The sequence below is a fragment of the Arachis duranensis genome, chromosome 9, assembly GCF_000817695.3.
Source record: "Arachis duranensis cultivar V14167 chromosome 9, aradu.V14167.gnm2.J7QH, whole genome shotgun sequence".
Lineage (NCBI taxonomy): Eukaryota > Viridiplantae > Streptophyta > Magnoliopsida > Fabales > Fabaceae > Arachis > Arachis duranensis.
In genome coordinates, this window is record NC_029780.3 from 87,595,428 (window position 1) to 87,604,711 (window position 9,284).

Sequence of the window (9,284 nt, forward strand, 5' to 3'; positions counted from 1 at the left end):
ACAAGAACATATACACGAAATAAAATGAACTCACTAGATTGACTTTGTATATCGAAAGAGTTCGCTAAGATCTGAAAAAGAGAAATAAATAGCCACGGGCGAGAACCTAGTGATTTTCAATAAAATTCTGAAATTGAATATAATTACATAATGAGACGTAGATCTTAGGCATCCTAAATCGTAATCCTAATATCAACCCCAGAAGCCAATCTAAACCATCAATATAACTCACATCTTTATTAAATCCAACTTTTTTATCCTTGATCCAACTTTTCTTTCATCGATCTGTTTTTTATTGCAACTCGAATCAAAGCCTAGGATTTTTCATTAATCAACAACTCCCACCTTACCTCCAACAACTCCACACATTTGACAACCACAATCAAATCAAAACAATGACAAGCACAACAATTCACAATTAAGTCAAGTAGAACAAATATCACATAGTCAATCAATTAGGCACTGCTAAACGATTATGCACACTCGAACAAATCATACAAATGCATATGATGTATATCTATTCTATTAACCATGAGCTCACATGTCAATTATAATGTTAGAATCTGACACATTTAATAGCTAACCTAGACATAGTCTTTTAGCCATGCGTCTCACAACGGTATCTAAAATCAAATATATAATATGCACAAAGGTCAGAGAAAAGTGCATTGTCACCGTTCCTTGAAGAAAAACTATCAGGGAATGCGTGTCAACCACCCTTACAAACTAAAAGAGTTGCATATATAGTCACGGCATCAAATTCAATAAAAACTAAACTTATGACACATTAAGTCATTCTGAACTATAGGCATCCATACCTGATTGATACTAGAATATGGGCAAAATAAATAATCTATATAATAAATATCAATATCATCACGTAAGTGGGACAAAACCTACATCATTGCCAAACATAAACAGAATCAATATCCTCATCAACCATATTCGCCATCATCCTTAATCATAATCATAATTATAATTGTCACCAATCATAATCATCATCCTCAATCATAATCAATATCAACTATGCATAATCTCATTGGATTTACTCAAATTACATACTAATGACATCGAGTAATAATCACCACTTCCTAAATTTGATACTCTACTTATTTATTCATTTAATATTCATCGAGGTTGGGCTTAGGCCATTGTAAACATGGCTTATAGGCATAAAGTCACTAAACATGTAACGACTCAACTTCTACCATATCATGATTATACTAGAAGAAAAGTGTTACTAACTCTTGTAGTTATAACGTAGTTATTTTACGAGTTATATTTTTTCCAAAAGCATTTGAGTTGACAAGTAGAAATATACATAGATAAAATTATAAATAATAACAGATAAAATAGTTATAGGTAACCACACACATATATACATCTTGTGCCAGTTAATGGTACTCGGTCATCCAGCCCTTAGCAACATATGAAACTCAGTTATGACACACCTAGATGTAGCTAGTTAATATCAATATATAAAATATCCCATGCCCTAACCTATTCAAGAAGTCCTTAAACTGGCACCCATGCTAGCCTAAACTCACTACAAGGTTTTTGTTTATTTGTGGCGATTTTTTCTCTTATTTATGGAGGATTATAACCCCTACCAAATGGTTTATGGGGTTTCTAAATACTACAAGAAAAATAACTTTTAGCGGCCATTTATTTTACTTTTAGCGGTAATAAAAATAGCCGCTAATATATTTACTGGCAATTAGACATTAGCCGTCTTATGCTTTGTCGCTAAAAGGTTTTTGTGGCAATTATAACATTTGCTGGTAAAGACCTTTTTAATGCACACAAAAAGTATATAACTTTTACCGGTCATTTTCTTAGAAATTTATATGGCCACCAAAAGTAATTCTTAAATTGCAATGTTGTTCACTTTTAGTAGCCATTACTTTTTCCGCCAAAATCTATTTTACTAGCAATTTATATGGCCACTAAAAATTATTCTAAAATTTTAATATTATTCACTTTTAGTTGCCATTACTATTGCCGCTAAAATTTTAAAGACTTTCTTATTATACTCATTTTCTTAGAAGTAACAAACTATCTTTTTTTCTAGAATCTCAATTATTTTTGCCAACAATTATTATCATTATGAATAATATAAATATACTGAAATTAATTACTACAAAATAAGATATTTCATTAAACTCAAATATTGGTACATAATTTTTTTTGAAAAATAATAAACCATGTTACAAATCTAAACAACAAAAATGTTAAATTATACAAATCTCAACCTACCCTTGACCCAAATTAAACAGAGATACATCATAGAATTACAATTAGATCTAGAATCAAGAAATTTAACAGATGACCTTTTATGAGAGACTATTTATAAGCTCTTGCTAATCTATGTGTCTTGTACTTACACTATATTTTGCTTGATGTAGAAGAGTTTATGAACGTAGAGGTAGTACAAGGTGTTTTGATGCAAGTGAAGGGCCACCATGTACCAGGTAACATTTACATTCCTGATTGATCTTGCTCATGCATGTCCATGGATTGGAATCTTCTCCATATATTTAAAAAGAGAAATCATGCTATTGATTTTGTTCTGTTTTAGTTAACAACCTTGGAGTAGGCTATGCCTTAATAATAAAAGCAATCAACTTAAATCTTTGAGTATGAATGACACTAAGCCTTAATAAACATAAATTTTGTAGGTTTGTTGAAGGTAAGGCCCCCGTTTTTTGTTCAACCTGGAAGCAGATATATTTCATGGGTAGTAGTAACATATAGATACTGGAAAGTTGAAAAACAATGGCATAATATCGGCAGTATCACCTCTGTTTAGCCAGGCATGAGTGAAATTTTGCTGAACATTTTTGCAAAGAGGCATCCAGCACTCCATAGATCAATACAAACTCCAAAAATTTATCATCAAAATTTCTGTACAAAACATTATTACACAAAGTGGAGAGGGTTCCATACAAGAGGCATTGGAGGGTACCCAAAGACCAAAGTACAACTAGACAAAATACCCTAGTTGTCTTTTTGAGATGAAACATGTATACAATAAATGATGAAAGATGGAAATTTCTTTTTAAATTCATGACTCGAGCACTCAAACATAATAATGAATTGGATTACTTGAAACATTGGCAGCTATATATAATAGCATAAATAGTTTGTTCATAATCACCATTTTGCTTCTCAAATTCTCATCCAATTTCTCCATGGCAATGGTTTTTTCCACGATAACCGATACATTAGGGATGGTTTTGTAAGCTTCATTTCTCAAATTCCATAATCCGCTGAACATTTCTATAAAGAAGCATCCAGCATATGTCATCTTTATCTTACAAAAGCATTTTTAGTTGCTATATATTAATTATCAACTAATTATTAAGCTCCACAGTTCTTAAACCAATTAACAACCAGATAATAACTAATTACATTCAGGAACACTCGTTGCTTACCATCTATACGAGTGAAATTAGAAGGTAGAAGCTGGACCAGAAATTGGTTAAAAGGCTAAACACTGCTATCTTGGCTGCCAAAGCTTTGGCTGCTGACGCTGAGCAGAAGCAGTTTGGAAACGAACTCGTCAGGGAATGGCTTGATAATCTCAAGGATGCTCTCTACACTGCTGATGAAAACTTGCTCAGTCATGACCAAGACTGAAGTTATATTCATCATCTGTGTGTTTCCAAATTATAGTTTATTATTTTTCATTACTAATATTTTGTGACTTTTCTAGTTTTGTCTTCCCATAATATTTCTCTTTCTTGTTTAAATCGAATATTATTACATATAGACTGTTTGGATCAATGCATTCATCATATGCTTTGATGAAAACAATGATCACTATGCCTTTATATTCTGAGTCTTTCTCTTCACTACTAGCTAACTACTTTAAATGTTTTAATAAGCATAGGCAAGAGGTTGTTGTTACAGTTTCTAAATGCATAAAAAATTATACAATTAAGTGAGAACAAGTAAGATAAATGCAATGATTGGTTGGAACAACACTTAAAAGTGCATATAAAGAGTGTAAGAACTTCAGAGTTGTTAATTGTTAATAGAGCTTTATCAACGTCTTCATCCTTGAAGTTACTGCTGCTGTGGGGCCTACTCTGAAATCAACAAGTCTCTACAGTCTACATATACATGATCCAATAATAGTTCACAAATTAATATATCATTGTTTAAATTGATTTATCTCCGTGGTAACATTAGTAACAATATGGAGCAAGCACATTACAAAAATTAGAGACAAGCTTTGTTTTAAGCACTCCTTGATAACAGCTGCTTAGCTTGCAAATTGCGTATTTTTTTTGCACTAGAAAGTCTTTTTTGGCAACTAAGGAAGCCTTTTTTTGCTTCCATAAAAATATTTAGAAGTTATCATGTTATGTTATTACCATAGACAAAAGCACAAGATTTCTTGATAATTAAACTGATCATTAATTGATCAAGGTCAAATCCCGAAATCTAATTCTAAACAAAATTCAACAGATTTATAATCAGAAAATCATGGTAAACAAGCATGCTCTATAAGATACAAAATCTCATAGAAGTAACATCAAAATTCAATAAGCATAATTGGTGCAAGACAGAAACAAAAGATACACATACATACCTATGAAGGTTGAAAACAAGTAAGAGTTAGATTCAATGAAACTCAGAAAAAGAATCCAAATACTAATGAAGCTACAGCTGTAAGAGTTGAAAAACAAACTGGTTAGTTAGTTTGTTTGTTCTTGCTTGGAACAAAATAGTCAGAATTATGCAAAATTCCCTTAGTCAAGGTACTCCTCTTCATCCAAAAATTTCTATGCTAGCTAAAATGCATTATAAATTACATGTTTACATGTTTCTTTCAAAAGCTGAATTTCTTTTTAATTTTTTATTTTTATTTTCAATTTCCCCCTCACCTCAAAGTCTTCTTTGGTTGTCATTCCACTCAAACTAAGATTCACAAATATAACAAACAAAAGCATTCACAGTGGAGCAATAGCAATAAATACGTGTGAGAAAAGATAAAAAAATACCGGTGATGTGGTAAGCTCAACATATCAATTAGAAGAAAAAGAAGAAATCGGCAAGAATGGAGTAGTAAGAGGAGCTGCCATTGGAGAAAAAGAGAACAAATAGAAATATAAAAAATCAAAATAATTAGGAAGATTCACGTTATTATAACCTAATTTCATAACAAATTTGACAGTTCACCAAACTTTAACGAGAAAACGACGAACAACTGCGACGTGAAGCTATAATCTCCACCGCTTTTAGAGTAGCTGGAGAAGGTATAGTTGTTGTCGGAGTCCACAACTACAAGTTGTTAGCATATTCGCTCAGAAGAGTAGATCAGAGGATGATGTAGCAACAGAGGCTCTAGAATTGGAGGACGTTGACGATGGTGGATTTGAGACAACGACACATATATAAGGTGGAGAATAGACAAAATAGAAATCGAGATGCGGTTTGGATGAGTGTAGGATGATAGACGATGACTGTTGGCAGTGGCAAGGCCAACGGCGGTGGTAATCGGCGATGGAAGGAAGTGAGTTCGACGGAAGAGAGTGAGAATGTGTTTTGTGGTTTTACCTAGTTGGGCATGAACTTTTTACCCAAGAACATGAACATAGCTTTTTTTAATTTTTTCAATCAATTTAATTTAGAAACACCTTTTACCGGCAATAATAATAATTGTTGTTATTGATTTTTAAAAAAATTAAAAATAAAAGTAAAAAGATAATAATTTAGTGGAAATAATAATAGTAATTACCGTGGTAACATATATTAATAATGGCAAATGTATAATGGCCACAAAAACATAGGTTAAATAAAGAGAAATAATAGCCATTGTGTTATTATCGCTAAAAGTTTGCGACTAAAAATAATTTTTTTTGTAGTGAAAACTCCCAAAATTTGAGGTACCATAAAGTCTTTTGTGGGAGTTTTTAAAAATCTCCACGATCTATTCAGTGGAGGGTTTTGTGTGTGTTTAGTGGAGGTTTTGTATTGAATTTTTGTGGTGGTTTTAAATTACTTTTGTGGTAGTTTAAAACCCCTATAAATTAATTTTTTAACTTAACAAAAATTAACTATTTTTGTGAGATTTTTAAAAATCTCCATAAACCCTATAATTATTTATTTATTTTTAATTTCAAAACATTCATGCAATATCCGCGATTGCAAATCGGATCATTTCCATAAATTACGGATCAAATGCAAATAAATACTGCAAATTTACGGGTATGATCTGATCCATGAACACCCTTATAAAGAATTTGTTTTCATCATCTTGTTTCAAACTCTTTTTATTCAGAATTAGAAAGCTTTGTAAGATTTTAAGGAATAAGTGTTGTCGAGAATATATGCATTGAGGCCTAGATTTAAAAGACTACACTTTTAAAGTAAGTCCCTTATAAAAGCGGTTAGCCCCTTGAAGTTCATGTTCTCTAGTTTCCTATACTATGTGAAATTTAATCCAAAGACCCAAAAACAAAGTTCAACGCATTATTTCACTCTTTTATTGACCCGAGTAAATGCAAAAGCTTCTTTCAAAGCTTGAAGCATATAGTAAAGATATATCAGCTTTACTCTACTTTATGCTGAAATGCAAACATTAATGAAAAAAAATTAGAGGATTAAAGTATAGAGTAACTAAGTCAGTGTTAAATAACCTATTCATCTATACCTTAGTTTTTTCAATGTCCCTGAAAACCATTGCTAAGAAATTATCTCTTTATAATGTGATTTATTTTAAGGTTTGAAAGAAAGGGAAAAAGGCAAAAAAAAAATCGAGAAATGAGAATAAGTGACACAATAATAAAAAAATAATTCTCTCTCTTCAAATGGTGTGGGAGATATGAAAACAAAAAATGGAATATTATTGGAAATAACTCTAGCTCATAAAAGGGGCAAAATTTAAGACAGAATGTTAGCTAGTATAAATAAAGGTTAAATGATTTTGTTTCTCAAGATTCTTAGTAAAAATCAAAATTAAATTATCCTTAATGTTATCTTGCTTTTAATATTGTCATTAAAATAAAATTTTTTAAAATACATTTATAAAAAATGACCCAAGGGTGTACAGAGTATTGCGTGACATATGTATTCCAGACACAATGAAAATTAGATGTCAAAAGAGCACCAAATTAATTGAAAATGGTTGAGCTCTGATGTGAAGCGAATCGTTTGATTGGTATAGAATTTCACACAAATGAATTCTCGTTGCAAGTATAGTTCTAAACCAACAAACAATCCTCTCAATAAAAAATTTGGTTGTCACAAGTAACAAACCCCAAATAAGAATTAACCGAAGTATTTAAACTCTAGATCGTCTCACAAGAAATTGCAATGAAGTATTCAATTATTGGCTATTAAAGAACATGGGGGGTTTGATTTTCAATGGGCAAGAAAATAAATGACAAGAAAGTAAATGAACAATTCACTAATAAAATAAAAGAAAGATACTCTTGGCTAGACATAGGTAATTGGGATCAGCATCATTTTCTACAAACCAAATTTTGATAATTATGAGGAACCAAGCTCATTAAGTCTACTTCTATACTTGAAGTATATCAAATGGCTTAATCAACATTAACCCATAAGTCCCAACCTATCTACTAATTAGATTAGTAGTGGGTTGGTGTCAATGAGTGTCAAATTGATCACCAAGGGTTCTCAAATCACCAATTTATTGAGACCCAATGACTCAAGGTCACTCAATTCCCTTAGCCTAGGCCAAGAGCAAAGAAAACTACTAAAAAACTAGTGTAAATATTTTGTCAAACACCTAGAGTGCAAGAAAAGTAAACATCACCAAATGCAAGAATTAACAAGACCCATAACCATCATGAGCAAGAAATCAACAATAACAATGAAGATAAACATCAAAGAGAGCATGAAAACATAAAATTGCATTAAAAGAAAAGTAAATCCAACAAGGGTTCATGAACATAAAAGAGAGTAAAATAAGGACATTAACAAGAGAAACTATGAAGATTGAGACAATAGAACAATAAAATGTAAAGAGAATTGAACTCAAAACAAGAATTGAAAGAGAAATTTGAGAGAGAAGTTGACCTAAACTACCCTAAATTCTAGAGAGAAGGGAGAGCTTCTCTCTCTAGAATTCTAACCTAAAAACATGATGAAAACTAAACTATGACTACTTGGTTCATTCCCCCCTCAATCCTTGGGTTCAATAGCATCAGAAATGAGTTGGTTGGGTCCAAAATGAGCTAGAAATTGCTGGCCACGAATTGCTCTTTAAAAATCATGTGCAACATTGGCACGTACGTGTACGCGTATGCATCCCTAGACGTGAAGCAACTATGTCAAATTTTATATCATTTTGAAGCACCGAATGTTATCTTTCCAACGCAACTAAAACCACCTCATTTGGATCTCTGTAGCTCAAGTTATGGTCGATTGAGTGCGAAGAGGTCATGCTTGACAGCTTTACGGTTCCTTCATTTCTTCATGAGTTCTCCCACTTTGCATGCTTTTCCTTCATTCCTTCAATCCAATCTTTGCCTTCTAAACCTGAAATCACTTAACAAACATATCAAGGCATCGAATGGAATTAAAGTGAATTAAATTTAGCTAAAAATGAACTGAAATGACCCCTCCCCACGAATTCTTTCGAATTGTGAGGCACATTAAAAAAATGGAATATATAAGCCCCCAAACAATTTGTAATACTCGAAGGGTCGATTTTTTTCGTCTTTGTTTTTACAAATTAGAGCGTTCTCGTGTGTCGAGGGGACCAACCCCCATAATCAATCCATCCCGAACTTGGTGGTTAAACTCTACTACGGTGACGATACTATAGGGGAAGTCCTGCGGAAAAATAGCTCGGCGCCAGGCTTTTCTTTCAATTTTGAATTGATGTATATGCCATTCCGAAGTGATCTATTAATCTACTAATAAGTCGCTTAATAGAAGTTCCACCGATTACTTTATTGTGAGGAAAAAACAGAGTCCTTGTCTAAAAAATATAGTTTGATCCGAAATCTGATTCAAATCCAATATAGCACTTATGGGTACATAAGAAATGTATTGAATCGATTCATTTTTTAAGGCCTAAAAAGCATGTTTTCACACTTAAGCACAAATCAAGGGAGAATTACAAAACCATGCTATTTCATTGGATAAATGTAAGAAAAGTTGATAAAATCCCCTAAATTAAGCACAAGATAAACCACAAAATTGGGGTTTATCAAACCTCCCCACACTTAAACTAAGCATGTCCTCATGCTAAGAATAAAGAAGGACAAGAAAAAAGGGTATGAACATTTATTCAATGTAATAAA

General features: G+C 32.1%; 1 long non-coding RNA gene across 1 annotated transcript; it reads left to right on the plus strand.

Annotated features, from left to right (window-relative positions):
- The first annotated feature begins 2,387 nt into the window (after positions 1-2,387).
- Positions 2,388-3,710, plus strand: LOC110275513 (uncharacterized). The gene is made up of 2 exons (XR_008002368.1): positions 2,388-2,471; positions 3,418-3,710. It is a non-coding gene; the product is annotated as an uncharacterized LOC110275513 (long non-coding RNA).
- Positions 3,711-9,284: the final 5,574 nt, after the last annotated feature.